This window comes from Lycorma delicatula, chromosome 1 (genome assembly GCF_047948215.1).
Source record: "Lycorma delicatula isolate Av1 chromosome 1, ASM4794821v1, whole genome shotgun sequence".
Taxonomy (NCBI): Eukaryota; Metazoa; Arthropoda; class Insecta; order Hemiptera; family Fulgoridae; genus Lycorma; species Lycorma delicatula.
Window position 1 is genome coordinate 390,340,770 of NC_134455.1, and position 17,898 is coordinate 390,358,667.

At 29.5% G+C, this 17,898-nt stretch overlaps 1 protein-coding gene across 2 annotated transcripts in view; it reads left to right on the plus strand.

Moving 5' to 3' along the window:
* Nucleotides 1-11,874: 11,874 nt before the first annotated feature.
* LOC142317354 (neurocalcin homolog) overlaps nucleotides 11,875-17,898 on the plus strand; it is an 85,432-nt gene continuing 79,408 nt past the window's right edge. Inside the window, exon 1 of one of the 2 annotated variants that reach the window (XM_075353839.1) lies at nucleotides 11,875-11,998. The gene's annotated coding sequence lies outside the window, so the exon portion shown is untranslated. The remainder of the gene's footprint in view (nucleotides 11,999-17,898) is intronic. The other variant, XM_075353838.1, reaches the window with a different exon arrangement.

Consider the following 17,898-nt stretch of genomic DNA (forward strand, 5'->3'; position numbering starts at 1 on the left):
AATTTTAATTCTTACCACCTTATACCGTTAAGATCGCTTCTTGTACTTATAACTCAAACCGGCAGCTTCAAAAGTTTTTCTACCGCGACTTTTGAATCGTTTAACTTTCCGCAAGGTCGAGTCGCATGTTGTAGCATTTTTATTTTAGATGTCGGATGGTCAGAATAAAAAATTTTATCGTTTGACAAATTGACATTGTGTGTATGTAATTATACGGTCGTTTATATAAATACAAGCCTCTTAATTTTAACATAGCTTAAGATTCACATGTAACGGAAATAGAATTTGTCGTTCTGTTTTAATGCGTATTTTTGCATTTTTTAAACGATTTTCATTCTTTCTCCTCGATAGGATTTTTCTCTTACAAAAGCCTTTCTCGTCTGAAAAATATTTCTTGTACCGAGACCTTATCGTCCCGATATGCCTTAATACACACATGTGAACATTATTTAAAGCGAATTTTATAAATACATTTATTTTATAAAACCTTTCGGTGCATTATCAAGAATGTGTGCTACGTAAATACCGGTATGTAATGTGTATTCAACATCATTACACGCGTAGGTTTATCTAAATGTTTTCACTTTGTTACATTTAAAGTTATTCGCCGCAGTGTATATTACCAGCAACGGCAAATATTATTTAAAAAAAAAATATATAAAAACAAATCTATTCAAAATACAATTTTAAATAACTTGCAGAATTAATCACATGTAAAAAGGGTTTCGTCCCCCGACTAAATTAAAAAAGTAGTCTCCTACAGATTACGTTTCACATTTTCTCCTTTAATATTTCTTAATCTGAACTAGTAAAATTAGTTGTGAGCAAGAAATGAAAAATTCTTTCTTCGCTAAAAACGGAAGGAGATGAGGGTCAGAGCCTATTTCAAATGTTGCAACTATCTCGTTGTGTATTTAATAAAAAAGATTTCACGTATTTTATTTATTTTCTTATATAATCCCGAGTAAGCAAAAAATTGGGAACGCCCTCGATAAATACTTTGCGTCTAAAGATTAAAAATTTTATCTCATAAGATAGAATCGAAGTTGGGATTACTTCACCCTTTAAGTTTCATTAAAATCATTTCCTCTGTTCGAGTGATAGGAAACGTTATGTCCATTTTCATTAAAACACAATTTTTTATTAATCGATACGTAATACAGGCGCTTGTTTAAAAATGTTTCCGTTTAATTGCCGACTAATGAGAAAACCGTGTATTTTGGCCGCTACTTAATAGAAAAGTATAATTTGTTTAAATAGATTTCGATAAATAATAACATTATTAGTTATTAATTTTGTCGTTGTTTTATATTAGTAATTAATTATCGTTTATTATAATTTTACATATTTTCCAATGTTTTTAAAGCTTAAAAACTCGCTCCATAATGATGATAAAATAACAAGGTTGTTATGTTTTATTTTCTGGTTGTTTTTCTGCTTACCTATGCGGTTTCATTACATTATTGAATCGCGTAAAAATTAAAGGAAAACTAAACAAAGAAAAATAATTACGCTTTTAGCGTTCTTTTTAACCCGATTCGACTTTACGCCTTCGTAAAACTTGGACAGATTTTAAAATGTTAATAGTATAATTAAAATTTTCTCATCACCCGATTTTCATGTTTTGGGTCGTTGACCTTTTACCTACCGATGATTATTAGAGCGATAGCTGTTTCTGTCGGTTATGTTTACTTTTAATACGAAAAAAAAACATCTTTATAAGTCGAATAAGAAAATCTTTTTCTAATTACGATCGCAACAGCAACCGGAACTCTTAAGTCATTAGTTGGTAACTGAGATTCTACCTTTCCTAAACAGTAAGTATAGCTATTATTTTAAAAGAATTTAAAAAATAGTTTCATTCTTTCCGTAATAACAGATATTACGAAAAGAATGGAACTATATATATAAAAAAAATACAGTAGGTAACTAATATTTATTTACCGAAGTCATTTTCTCATTCTGTTTATCTAAAAGAACGTATTTTTTAAATTTAAAAATAATTCTGATCGAAAGTTATCGCTCGATAAATGGCCGGATTTTGATCGCCGTTCCTCTGAACAAACAAAAATAAAATTAGTTGTTAGACGGTTAATAAAACATATTTTAGAACTCTTTTGCGCGTTTCAGACGTACGTAAAGTTCAACACCGATCGATAAACATTCTAAGAGTTATATTGTTTCGTTTTCACTGCGCGAGTTAATTTTTTCTGGAGGTTACTACGGAGTAATACGTCGTCGGAGAACAGCAGACTCTGTCTCTACATAACATTATGTCATTGTTAAAAAAACCGCCAAAATTACTACGAGTAATTAGGTAGTTTTGTTCCGAGGTGAGGTGAGCGTTTTATAATTACGATAATAACGCTTTGGAAATCAGTCGGAGGTCGAATGTCACGCCGCTTCTTCATCTATTCGTCCGATTCTGCTTATTCCCCTGTTTACTTTATTGTAATCATTGATATATACCGTTTATATATGGATTGCTGGCCGAGAATTTTAAATCTAGTCCTGTACATAGTTTCCCCCGTTCTCTTACGTCGAATCAGACAGCGACCGATCAGGTTTTATTAGAATCCCATTATTTACGAGTATTAATTTTCGTATGGTTTCTAAACTTCCGTTTGTGTAATATATTAATTAAGAGTGATATTTACTATGAAAGTAATGATGTTTATTAATTAGATAACCGTTTGGCGATCATTATAAACATTTTGAAACTGTATATCAGTATATAAAATATATATTCGTGTTTTGGTGAAGACAGGAAACTATTTAATTTCTCATTCTATATTCCCTATTAAGCCTGAAAAAAAGTTTTATTTATTGAAATATTTTTTGTTATTGTTCGTACAAGAGTTATGTATATCTATAAAGGAATTGATGAACAACCATAAAACTTTAACATATATTAATGTATATGTTATAACTCTTTTTATAATTACACTGCCGCTTGTGCTAAAAAAAAAGAATTCAGTTAAAAGTAGTTAAAACAAAAAGACAGACGCTATTATATGTAATGCTTTCAAGGACAAGTAATACTATAGAAAAAAACTATACCGCTGTTCATGTCGATTAGAGGGTGAGGCCTGTAAAATATTAGTCATCGTAAAAGTTTTTTTTTTCATCAGCCCGTAATGCTCTAAAGAGAGAGAACGAATTAAGTTGTATATAGTTAGGAATCGCTAAAGATAAATCATTAATTTTAAAATTACTTTTTCTTTTTTTTTGTAACAGCCTTTAATCGATTAAATTAAAGTTTATGTATTTAAAATAAAGTAAAAAAAGAATTTGAATTATGTTGCTTTTGGATTGCAAGTTTTTTTTGAATATTTTTAATTTTCATTAGCGTATTTCCTTCATTAATGCGATATACTGCGGTGAAACAAAGTTTTGTGATGAAATGTTTTAATAAGTAACAAATAAAATTATATAAATGGATATCAGGCAAAACACGACTTTAATAATGTAAGTAGAATATACGAAATATTTTGATTTTATTTATTTAGAAAATATTTATTACGTAAATGTATGTATTAATTTATTGATTCGTACGATTTCCTCGTACCGACGACACTTAGTCGTGTCACACAGCATCGAGATATCCTTTTGATTTATTAAATCGGAAAACAAATGCGATCCACTATTTTGGAAATTGTGAACACTGTTTCCAGTTTATTCCATAATAATTTTTGATGGATTTGTGTTTTACTTAAGTAATAGTAACGTTAAATTTCAAATTATTATATCGACCGAACTTGGATCGGTGATGACATCGAGTTTAATTTCAGATTAGGTTATAACGTATTGATTCGGAATAATAAATTCAGCAACAGTGACGGTATGTTTTTTTTTGACTGGTTTGATGCAGCTCTCCAAGATTCCCTATCTGGTGCTAGTCGTTTCATTTCAGTATATCCACTACAGCCTACGTCCGTAACAATTTGTTTTACATATTCCAAACGTTGTCTGCCTGCACAGTTTTTTCCTTCTACCTGTTCCTCCAATATTAAAGCGATTATTCCAGGATGCCTTAATATGTGGCCTAGAAGTCCGTCTCTTCTTTTAACTATATTTTTCTTTAAATATATTTTTTTAAAAGCTACGTTCCAAACGTATACTTTCAAAAATCTTTTCCCGACGTTTAAATTAATTTTTGATGTAAGCAAATTATATTTCTGACTGAAAGCTCGTTTCGCCTGCGCTATTCGGCATTTTATATCGCTATCCTGCTTCGTCCATCTTTAGTAATTCTACTTCCCAAATAACAAAATTCTTCTACCTCGATAATCTTTTCTCTTCGTATTTTCACATTCAGCGGTCTATCTTCATTATTTCTACTACATTTCATTACTTTCGTTTTGTTTTGTTTATTTTCATGCCGTAGTAGTTGCGTAGGACTTCATCTGTGCCGTGATATTATTTGTAGATAAGAATGTTTATTATTATATTATATTTAATTTTTATAAATTTTATTTATATTATTATAATTTTTTATTTTATATTTGTAGATAAAAATATTAACACGAGATAACGAAAGAGTTACACAAAGTGCGAATTCAGTTGATATTAATTTTAAAATCGATAACAAGAACAACCTTAAACCGATTGCCGTTAATCGATCGCCTTCCCAGAACATACATTTTTTCCCTGATCGGCTTAGATTCTTATTTATAAAATATAAAGACGGATGATTACGTATTTTTAATACGAATTTGAATATTCACGATGATAATAATAACTTGATAAACGAATTTCTTGCTATTATGCGACTATATGAATTTTAAATTATACGTAAACATATCTACACGTTTACAAAACAGTCCCGATGACGTAATTCCGTCTACCGTCTGCACCGACCATACTTTCAAGAAGAATTTAAAGTACCTACTTTGAGAGAAATAAATATATGTCAAGAAAGTAATACTACACGTAAACAAAAATCTTTTCCTGACATTTAAATTAATTTTTGATGTAAACAAATTATATTTCTTACTGAAGGCTCGTTTAGCTTGTGCTATTCGGCATTTTATATCGCTCCTGCTTCGTCCATCTTTAGTAATTTTACTTCCCAAATAACAAAATTCTTCTACCTCCATAATCTTTTCTCCTCCTATTTTCACATTCAGCGGTCCATCTTTGTTATTTCTACTACATTTCATTACTTTTGTTTTGTTCTTGTTTATTTTCATGCGATAGTTCTTGCGTAGGACTTCATCTATGCGGTTCATTGTTTCTTCTAAATCCTTTTTACTCTCGGCTAGAATTACTATATCATCAGCAAATCGTAGCATGTTTATCTTTTCACCTTGTACTGTTACTCCGAATCTAAATTGTCTTTAACATCATTAACTGCTAGTTCCATGTAAAGATTAAAAAGTAACGGAGATAGGGAACATCCTTGTCGTACTCCCTTTCTTATTATGGCTTCTTTCTTATGTTCTTCAATTGTTATTGTTGCTGTTTGGTTACTGTACATGTTAGCAATTGTTCCTCTATCTCTGTATTTGAACCCTAATTTTTTTTAAATTATATTTTATATTTAACAAACTGTAATTATACGCGCTATACTTTTTAAATTTCAGTTTTATCACGTTCTCGATTGTTACACGACTGCACAAAAAAGAATGTAATGTATTTAGGGTGTGTTTGTGCGTATGTGTGTTCCATCTTTGCAGCTCAACGGCCGAACCGATTTAGATGTACGGCTCCACGTTGGAATCCTTTCTTTACCGGGAGCGTCATAGGCCAATGATTCCCATACTGTGCGCCGCGGCCTCTTCACAGCGGCGCCGCGAAATATTTTTAAAGTTTCATAATTAATTGAACGAAGACATTTATTAGTTAATGAAAAAACAAAAAAATTAAATAATGAAGATACACGAGTTTTTTTTATTTTTCTCTTACATACGAGTAGTCATACTTAGGGTAAAGCGCCATGGAAAAACTTTTAATTCATAAAGGACGCCGCGGCTCGGAAAATTTTGGGAACCACTGTCATAGGCTCTCTCTCTCTCTCTCTCTCTCTCTCTATATATATATATATATATATATATATATATATATATATATATATATATATATACACAGGATATATAGTAGGATATGTAGTTATTTCTACTACATTTCATTACTTTCGTTTTGTTTTGTTTATTTTCATGCCGTAGTAGTTGCGTAGGACTTCATCTGTGCCGAGATATTATTTGTAGATAAGAATGTTTATTATTATATTATATTTAATTTTTATAAATTTTATTTATATTATTATAATTTTTTATTTTATATTTGTAGATAAAAATATTAACACGAGATAACGAAAGAGTTACAAGGATTTTTCTCTAATATTCTCCGTTTAGTAGGTGACACGTTAGATTAGCATCAGAAAGTTTTTTGTGTAAAACTTTTCTGCCGCAGGTAATTTTTACACTTGTACGTCGAATGAAATTTAATAAAAAAGGATCGGTATTTCAAACGCTAAATTCCAAATCCCCATTGTTACGGATTTTCTTACAGTTATTTGATTTACTTGATTTAACCCGTACTTACCGTTATTTCGCTTCCCAAGCGATGGCGAATTAAAAAAAATATATATTCTGGCCTACTTTGACCGGGCAATGGAGTTTATTATTAAATAACTTTAGATCCGACTAATTTTTAAACTCGGTCGACCGATTTCAGTTATTACTTTTATGTGGAAAAAATTACGTCGCCTTTTTCGTGTAATTCGTAGATTATTCTGTTAACCGAGAAACTTATCTGTACAATAAAGGTTTTTATACTATCTTTTAACGATTTCGCCGATCTTTGAGTACGGCTATCTGAATTTTCACACGGCGCTCTGTTTCTTTCGCGTCTGTAATGTACGAATCTACTTCGTCTAATCAAAATCGTAATGCATTTTAAATCAGAGATGTTTCCAAATAGGCTGCCGCTAGGTGTAGAGAAATAAGTCAAGTTACGTACTGTACTGGAATTTCTTTTCTATTTTATTATTTTCTTATAATGAAGCGTACTAAATTTATCAAACGTTATTTTTACTGAATTGCTAATAGATTTTATTTTAATAATTCAAAGGTAATTAGCCAATCCTGTTTTATTACAAGGAAATTCAGTTGAGTCATATACCTCGCATATTTTACTTCTTCTTTAGTAATTCGGTATGCGATTGTTTTACAGTTTATTTTATTTCAAAAACGTACCGAAGATTATCTATTAGAGAGCGAAATTACTTTCATATGAACAGGATGACAGATTTAAAACAGAAGCGACCCGGTTCGAAGTACAATTATTAGCCTGTCACTTTTAATACCTACGAACTTCAATATTAATTGTTTATTTTACTACCCTCGTCTCTAGGGATGGGCTAAGAGATATTAGTTATGGAACGATATAAATAATCGAATGATTCGTTTGAAATGTGAACGTTACGTATTTTTTCCACGAGTACAAACATCGAATAAGATATAATGCATCGGTTGAGTAATTTTCATTTAACAAGTTTTGAGTGTCTACTGGTTACTGGCGCCGCGATTAATCGCTCCCTAAAAATTAATTTCTGCAGATGCTGCGGTTTTATTTGAATTATTATCGCGTTGTCAATCGGTCGCTAATATTTTGGTAACTTAGTTTTTTTTTTGGTTTATATATATCGCGTCAATTCTTACGGTGTTATTTGTCACCGTTTCAGTTAGCGTTAAATAGTAGCGTTTTTCAGTTTTGTTACTTTAGTTTTATTAATTCGGTTTACAGAATTTTTCATTTATTTTACTATCGTTGGAATTATTACTTATTAGAATTTACTCGTTTAGAGATTATTCCGTTAAACTTTGGTTTCATAGTTTGATTACTTTTCGTTTATAATTTAGCCGTTAAGAAAGTTTATTTTTTAACTTTTATTTACGAAGGGAAATCATCGATCGTTTAAACACAGTTTGCTATAAATGAAGACAACAAAAGTGTTTAACTGATTTATAGATATATTTAACGTACGTGAGAAGTCTGTTGAAAATAAAAACAAGCGAATGACGGGTTTATTTTTTATATAAGCAAAATAAGAACCTTTTACATAGACGGCTGTAAATTGTTTAGAATTTCTCTTCGAAAACCTTTGAGTTAGCGTCTAATATGTCAAAATATTATTTTGGTTAGTACGGATTGATTTTTATATCGTGTAATTTATAACCATTACAGATCGATTTATGTCGGTTTTGTTTTCCTTTTATTATCAAACAGTCTTGCTGACAAGTAAACAATTATCTTCCCACACATTTTCTTATTTCTTCACTTAATGTTTCTTTTTAATGATGTGTGTGCGCGCGCAAAACAGTTTAACCTTTTCTTTTTTTTTGTGAGATTACGGGCATCGACTACTATCGTCATTTAACCCCGACCGAAATTTTTAGCGTATGAAAAATGCCATACCTGACCGGGATTCAAACCCGGGACCTCCTGAAGATTGATCTGTGCATTTTTAAAATTACAATCGGCCTTGAAATTGGAAAGTAATAAAAGTACGGTATATCTATATTGCGATTCTTTGTTTAGCGTAAGTACTCAAAAAATAATTATGTAAATTAATTTTTAGAAATTTTTCCTTTAACTTACTTAACCTTAAATATTTTAATTCGATAAATTTTTGTAACTAAAGTTTTAATTTATCGACCGAATATTTATACGAACAGAAATGAATTTGTTGTTTAAATAGTCCAAATTAATGATGCTATCAAAACTACGTTTTATAGAATTTTACGATGCCGTTCATCGGAATAAAATGGAGTTATAATATTTTATCGTAAAACCAAAAATATAATTTTAAAAAAATTGTTTGTTACCTAACGGTCTAGTTAATAATATAATTAAATCGATTCAATTATTTAATAAAATTAAGGTTCTGCTCGCGATTTAAATTTAGCTGTTTATTTCGATCGGTTAAAAATAATATTAAAATATGTGTTTGTGTCGATATATGAGTATCGACACATACTCTACGTATGAGTAGCTGTGACTAAAGTTATCGACAAAAATTATGAATATTTATGCATATATATATATATATATGGTAATCTATTACTGGAAAGGTGAAATGACATCTCCGCGACCAACATCAGAACGTCTCCGCATCTTGAATTGAAGAACAAAAAGAGACGAAGAGAATCTCGGTCGGACAAAAGCCGGTGCCAACGAACGTGGAGCGATTAGGAAGAGGGAATCCGTATCTTAAACCGTCGTCAGGATGTCGGTTAACAACACAGAATTAATGTTAACGTCCCGTTCTGAATTCATCGATAGAAAATCTTATTTGGTCGGTTGTCGTATTTCAGTTAACGGAATTCGTGATCTTAGGAAAAAAACTTGGTTGCGATACGATAGAAAGACACTTTCGGGAAACTAAATTTAAATAGTTTTTTCGATGAAGCCGCCTTTACATTTAACATATTACTTGATTTGCGCGCTAAAAATAAACATATTTTATAACTTTACAATTATACTACCTTAATCGCTCGGCTTTCCTTATCGTTAGTGTGAAAAGACCACCACTCCGATCCATATTTAGAAAATAAATCGTTTCAAATTTTCATATCGTATTTACTTTTTTTTTATTCGACTAAAGAGAGAAGGAAATCTTGTTTGAAATAAAAAATGAAACTAGTTTCTTTAAGTTTTTAAACGACATTCTGAGCGGGTAAACCGTAAAATAAAATCCCTTTTGAATGGAGTCAAAATTTCGACGTTTGTCGAAATTGTAGATCAGAAATATCGTAAACCGTTCGTTACCGTATCTGTAATTATATTCTGTGTACGTTTTGATCCTAGATATCTTTTAGTAAAATCCACCTTGCGCTTGTAATCCCCGGCCCGACGGGGATAAAATCGCCCGTAAAAATTATCAAAATGTTAACTAAAAAAATTTTATCGAGTTTAAATTTGCCGTATTAACTTTAATGAAAATAAGTCGTGAACAAGAACATAGTGAAAACATAGGAGCGTGCAAATTATGTGTAACTAACCTTTGCGTACGACTTACATATCGATCACGATTTTGCAGAAAATCATCCTATCGATTATTTTTTTTCGGCCCGTTACTTTTTATTTCTAATCGAACCAGATGTACAGATAAACTCGTAAATTCGTTTACGGTACGGATGTAACCTGTACGGATTTGCATACCGGTATTAAATAAATAAAAAATCAAATTTTTATCTCACAAAGTGTGATACAGCTCTAAGATTTCGTTTAGCGACGTAATTGTAACACCGATAATATAGGTTGTTATGTTTGGAGCGTCGCTTTATATGGAAGTGAAACTTGGACGATCGGAGTATCTGAGAAGAAAAGATTAGAAGCTTTTGAAATGCGGTGCTATAGAAAAATGTTAAAAATCAGATGGGTGGATAAAGTGACAAGTGAAGAGGTATTGCGGCAAATAGATGAAGAAAGAAGCATTTGGAAAAATATAGTTAAAAGAAGAGACAGACTTATAGGCCACATACTAAGGCATCCTGGAATAGTTGCTTTAATATTGGAAGGACAGGTAGAAGGGAAATATTGTGTAGGCAGGCCACGTTTGGAGTATGTAAAACAAATTGTTGGGGATGTAGTCTTGGAGAGCTGCATCAAACCAGTCAAATGACTGAAGACAAAAAAAAAAACATATCATTTCTATTTCTTCTAATTACTGTGATTTATGTAAAATATCTTCCATACTAATATTAATAATTAAGAGTAATATTTTCTATGAAAATAATGAATTATGCTTATTAATAAGATAAATCATTTGGCGGACATAATAAACATTTTGAATCGGTATATCAATATATAAAATATATATTAGTGTTTTGTGAAGATTTTTTTTTGTTATATTTGTTCGTTCAAGAGTTATGAATATGTATAAAAATATTGACGAAAATACTTATAAAACTGTAAAATTCTTTTTATTATTACACTGCCACTTGTGTTAAAAAAAAAAAAAAACCTCGTTGTATTAAAAAGACAGTTGTCAAAACAAACGCTATTATATGTATAGATTCAAGGACAAGTGAAAGTATATAATAAACTGTGTAACAAAACGTCTTGTACGTGTTGAATGTTCATGTAGTCAGCGGGGCGAGGGAAGTAGAGGGGTGAGGGATGTAACATTAGTCATCGTGTGTCTTTCTTATTTCTCTCTCTAGAGACAAATTAATACTAGAATTAACTTGGTATATTGTTTGCAGGCGTTAAAGATAAATCATTTATTTTTAAATTAATATTTATTTTGTTTTTTTTTTAAATATTTAAATATTTTTTTTTTAATATTTATTTTTTTTTGTTTAAATCAAAATTTATATATTTAAAATAAAATAACAAAAGTATTTGAATTATTTCTTTTAGTTTGTGTGTGCGTGTTTTTTTTGTTTTTTAATACGGTATAGTTTTCATCATTGTATTTCCTTCATTGGTGTGATACCTATTGCAGTGAAACAAATTTTTGTGATAATGAGAAACCTTCGCGAGCGTGCGCACAACAACTCACTAAAGTTTCATCGCTATCGGATGAACGGTTTATGAAGGCATAAGAGACATACAGACAAACATTCATTTTTATTTATATAGATAATGTTAAAGGATTAACATTACTGATTGTTCAAATTAATTTATAAATTATAAATTAATTTTGTTTTGCTTTTATTATCCCACTGTTACTGTCAAGTGATAAAATTGTTTTTCACACAGATTTTGTTATTTCTTCATATTTAGAAGTGACTTGAAAAAAGTTATAAAGTTTCTATTTAAAGATGTACTCGTGTGTGTGTATATATATATAAAACAGTTAAACTTATGATTTTTTTTTTGTGAGATTACGGGCATCAACTACTATCGTCAATTAACCCTCATGGAAATTTGTAGCGTATGATAAATGCTATATCTGACCGCGGGATTCAAATCCGGGACCTCTTGAAGATTGATCTATACTTTTTTTAAGATTAAAATCGGGTTTGAAATTGGGAAGATATTAAAAGTAAGTTATATCTATATTACATTTCTTTGTTTAGCGTAAGAAATACTATTGAAAATATAAATATAATTAGGTTAATTAATTTTAAAAAAAATTTTCTTTAACTTGCCTAACCTTAAAATTCTATAAATTTTTGTAACCAAAGTTTTTAATCTATCGAGTAAATTTTTTTCTATATGAATTTATTTATATGAACAATAATGAATTTGTTGTTTAAATAGTCGAAATTAATGATATTATTAAAAATACATTTTACAGAACCATACGATATTGTTGTTCGTTGGTATAAAATGTAGTTCGTGTAAATTTTTTTATTTTTTTACGGATTTAAAATTTGTAAAACGTTATTTACTTATATAAATTCTTCAATAGCTTTCTGTAATTAGTAAAATAATTACGGTTGTAAAGATAGATAAAAATAACTTTCATATTCGTTCATAATGAAGAGATTAAAAAATTGTTAACCTAACATTAAATATTATTTTGTAATACTAAGGTACTCTAATTATTTTTTATTTTTTTTATTTTAATCGCCTACAGAATTATTTTCAACATATAATGAAATAAATATATCGTCTGTGGTTATTTTTTTGTGTAAATAACACTTACATGTAAGTGATTTACGAAAATGCGAACATTAACCTACCGGGTTGGTCTATTAGTTAAACTCGTTATCCTTGTTGACACGATGGTTATTATTAATGCTGAACTGACCGTAGTGCAAATAAATTGCAAGATGATCATCAAAATTATAAGTTGTTTTCATTTTATTTATTTTTTGTCTTCATTCAATTGACTGGTTTGATGCAGCTCTCCAAGATTCCCAATCTAGTACCGGTCATTTCATTTCGGTATACCCCCGTATATTCTACATCCCTAACAATTTTTTTTTTATGTATTCTAAACTTTGCCTGCTTACACAATTTTTCCCTTCAATCTGTCCCTCCAATATTAAAGCGATTATTCCAGGATGCCTTAATATGTAGCCTATAAGTCTGTTTATAGTTAAAATTAAACTATATTTTTCCAAATGCTTCTTTTTTCATCAATTTGCCTCAACATCTCTTCATTTGTCTTTTTATTCACCCGTCTGATTTTTAACATTCTTCTATAGCATTTCAAAAGCTTCTAATCTTTTCTTCTCAGGTACTCTGATCGTCCAAGTTTCACTTCCATATAAAGCGACACACCAAACATAGCCTTTCAAAAATAATTTCCTGGTGTTTAAATTAATTTTTGATGTAAGAAAATTACATTTCTGACTGAAAGCTCGTTTTGCCTGTGCTATTCAGCATTTTATGTCACTTCTGCTCCGTCTATCTTTAGTAATTCTACTTTCCAAATAACAAAATTCTTCTACTTCATAATCTTTTCTCTTCCTATTTTTATATTCAGCGGTCCATCTACATTATTTCTATTACATTTCATTACTTGTGTTTTGTTATTGTTTATTTTCACGTGTTAGTTCTTGTGAAGGACTGCATCCGTGCCGTTCATTGTTTCTTCTAAATCCTTTTTACTCTCGGTTAGAATTACTATATCATCAGTAAATCGTAGCATCTTCATCTTTTCACCTTGTACTGTTGTTACTCCAGATCTAAACTGTTCTTTAACATCATTAATTAGTAGTTTTATGTAAAGATTTTTTTTTAACTAACAAAAAAATATACAGAATGCAAAAGCTGTGTAATTAGTATTGTATGACATGACCGCGTACTCGGGAAAGCCATGCAACATATTTTATTTTGTCGGCTTTTTTTATAATATAAATGTACAAAAAAATTAATTCTAATTAATAGAATTTCATTTATTTGTTTATTTAAAAAATAGGCTGTATTTTATTAATTTTAACGTATGTATATTAAAAAAAAATAAATTCATAATCTGTCAACTATTAACTTTTGAGTTGATCTAATTTTTTTTTTGTTTTATTAAAAAGAAAAATTGCTAAATTTAGTAGTAATAGTCCATGAATTTATTAAGAAATTTACGAATTAATTAAAAACAAATAAAACATTATATATAATGTTTGTAGTTCTCGATACATTTTTATTTCTCCATTGACGTTGTGTATTAATAATTCACATATTAGTTTTACTAACATTATTATTATTATTATTATTAATTATTTTATTGATAACTGAAAATGGTAATCAAAACATGAAATTCTAATAACTTGGAAAATACGTTTTACAAAAGTATTGTTTATCATACGACTCAAGATGTCGAGATAATTTATAAAATAAAATTCGAGAATCAACACAAAATATCCGTAGGGAATCATTGAATACTGCAGTATCATCCCACACATCCTGTCAAACAACAGAAGGAGGTCATTCCCAATATTTATTAAAATGAAATGTAAGTAAATAAGAAAACTTTATATTTAATACGTAAATCCTTTTAAATAAATTTTTTTCGATATTGTCAACTTTATTAAATTTTTATTAATATTATTTCCCTTATCTTAAAGAAACCTTTAAAATCTTACAAAGAGTGATACAATTTAAAAAATTTGAGTTACAACCTCTGAGACACCCTCCTGAAGCCTTCCGGTCATACGAATTCGGATAGTAGAGTGCCTGGGTGATCGTGCAGGGACTAAACATACAATACGGCTTAGATCCGGCCCCTTCATGATAAGAGGGGAGGTTTTTTAGCGGGTGAGAGCCCCGCACTGCCGTCAGTGCGGGCCTGACGTCGGCTGCCAGAGCTTTTTCTTCCCCCTACGGAAAGAAAAACAAAAAACAACCTAAAACGCGTTTTCGACAAATTTTTTTAATTTCTATCCCAGGTTAATCAAAACTAAAAATTCATGGACTTATTTCTTTTATGCGCGCGCGCGTTCACTCGAATTATAATTACAAAGGAGTGTTTAAAAACTGAATAAAATATTTATAAAATTAAACAATGTATTACATACATCATTTTTAATCTCATAGCAACATACGTTATATCTTATTAAAATCATTCTGCTTAAGACAACTGTAACAGTAAGATCAAAGAAGGTGATATAAGAAAAGTAATAATAAAATACGATAAAACATATTAATCGACTAAATTATGTTGAACTATCTTATATATTTACTTCTCATTTTATTATACAAGTTCGCTTCCTTCGCTGTTGCTGTCTCAGTTTACATAGTATTCAGCGTCCCACTACTAAAATACGTAGTGGGTGCGTTGATCTTGAAGAATTTAATTATAATTTTATCAAAAATTAAAAATTAAATTATTATAAACATCAAAATTCAACGTTATCAAAATTACTAAATTTGAAGAGTAAATTTTACAAGAAGCAACATCAAAATTCAACGTATATCGAATACATAAAACAAAATTTCTGTATGACAAAATTTTAATGCGACAAAATTTCTATATGTGAGTGAATATAAATTGTGTACAAAATTATTATTTTATTAATGTATAATTATTTTATTTTAATAAAAATTATTTTGTAAAAAAAATTGTTTTGAAATTTTATTTATAAAAAAAAATACAAATATTATGCGCGCGCGCGTGTGTATGTGAGTATATAATTTTTTTTTCAGACTGAGAGATATTTAATTTAAAAATATTAAAAAAATCTGATATAAAATAGGCGTACATAACTTCCTTGTACGCCTATTAAATTACATATACACATTTTTTTTGAAAAGAAAAGTGAAAAGTACATAAAATTTTATTTCATTAATAATTTCTGATATTTTTTAATTTTTTTTTTAATTACTAAATTAATATTTATCGTAATTTTTTTTTACAATCTGAGGTTAATAATAATTATAAATAAATCAATATATTTAAATAAAAGACAAATTCTCGCCGATGTTTCTTCCCCTTATAAGAGCAAAATAATTCGTTAATTAAAATTTTATTTTGTTCTAACTCTGGAACCGATGAAAAAAGTACCACTTATTATATATCGTTGAAAAGCATTCGATGAGGGCTTATTACTGTAGTAATAAATTTAAAAGTTTTGGATTTTGAGTTTTTTTTGGACATTTTTGGTTCAGTCGAATGCAATAAAAACGGGAGGTGTTTAACTAGATGTTACAACTGTCCTAAATCCAAAATTTCAACATCCTACTGCTAATCGTTTTTGAGTTATGCGAGTTACGTACGAACAGATGTCACGCTGAAAGTAGTCAAACTGGATTCAGGGATGGTCAAAATAGATATTTCCATTGAAATCTGAAAACCGCGATTACAATATATGTAAAAATCATCTACGATATTTAATCGATTAATAAATTTTAATTGTTTTTTGTTTACAATATTGAACTTTTTTTTTTCGTTTAATATCTTTTTCTTTTTGCGTAATTACCTTTATGATAATACTTCAGAGGATGATGTACGAGTGTAAATGAAGTGTAGTCTTGTACCGTCTCAGTTCGATCGTTCCTGAGATGTGTGGTTAATTGAAACCCAGCAACCAAAAACACCGATATCCATGATCTAGTATTCAAATAAGTGTTAAAAATAACTGACTCTACTAGGACTTGAACGCTGGAACTCTTCCAAATCAGCTGATTTGGGAAGACGCGTTCACCACTAGACCAAACCGGTTGGTTTCCTTTATTATCTAGTTCAAATACATTTGAATATGATTTGTTTTCTGTAAACTTAATTCGTACCGTTTTACTTTATGTATTTTTATGTATTTATTAGCAAAGAGTTATTTTACCAAAAATTAAATCGTATTTCTAACACCAATCTTTTGTCTTTTACTCTTAGCTTTAACTACTAAAAATAAATTTTTTTTTCAATCTTTATTCAGGTCAGATTTCACATAACTAAATTTACCCTTTACTTTGTGTCCTGAGAATTACGATCTGCTTTAATTTAACCGAAGGTGCAGAAATCGGGACGAAATCTTTCGGCAACCAACAGTCGCTAACTATGCATTTCCAAACCTATGTGCATCGAATTTTAATTTTTATTTTTACCATTAAAACATGATTTTTTTCTTTTTTCTGTTTAGTCTACTGGAATAAACATTCAGATATTACTTCAAAGGATGATATGTACGATTGTAAATGAAGTGTACTCTTGTACAGTCTCAGGTCGACCGTTCCTATAATGTATGGTTAATTGAAAAGCCAACCACCAAAGAACACCCGTATCCACGATTTAGTATTCAAATCCATATAAAAGTAACTGTCTTTACTAATACTTGAATACTGGAACTTTCAACTTCCAAATCAGATGATTTGGGAAGACGCGTTCACCACTAGACCAACCCGGTGGGTTATTAAAACATGACCTGAAAATTTCTTACGTTCTTTGTAAATCATTCTGTTATTAAATAGCTATTATTTGAGTGAGTAACGTCTCATATGTGGAAAAAAAATTTGGTTGTTAATATCACTTGAATTTTGTAAAAAAAATTGTTACAAGCATATAATACTTGTATACTTGTAATATTTTTTTCGCGTCTTTTCTACGGGCAAACATTTTAGTAAGATTGAGCAATAGATAAAAGTTAAAATTAACAAAACTCCCGCAAAAAAAATTGTTACTCTTTAACGTAGAATAATTAATGATCCTGCGGCTGACAATTTTGTATACAGTACAACTTTTTTCGAACTTTTTGTATCTATTTAAACATATATATATATAAACATAATATATATATACATAAACTATGGCATTCCCGATAACGTAAGGATTCCAACGCGGCGTCATATATCTAAATCGGTTTAGTCGTTGAGCGGCTACGGTGAAAAAACTTACTTACATGTAAACATCCTAAATACATTACACTTCTTTTTAGGCATTCTTTATAAAAAAAAATAAACAAAGGAAGTTATATATTTTGTTTAGAGCTTTTTTTTATTACTTTTATGAACAATAATTTTAATAACAAAATAAAAATGTCATAGATTAAAAGAGATGTGTCCGTG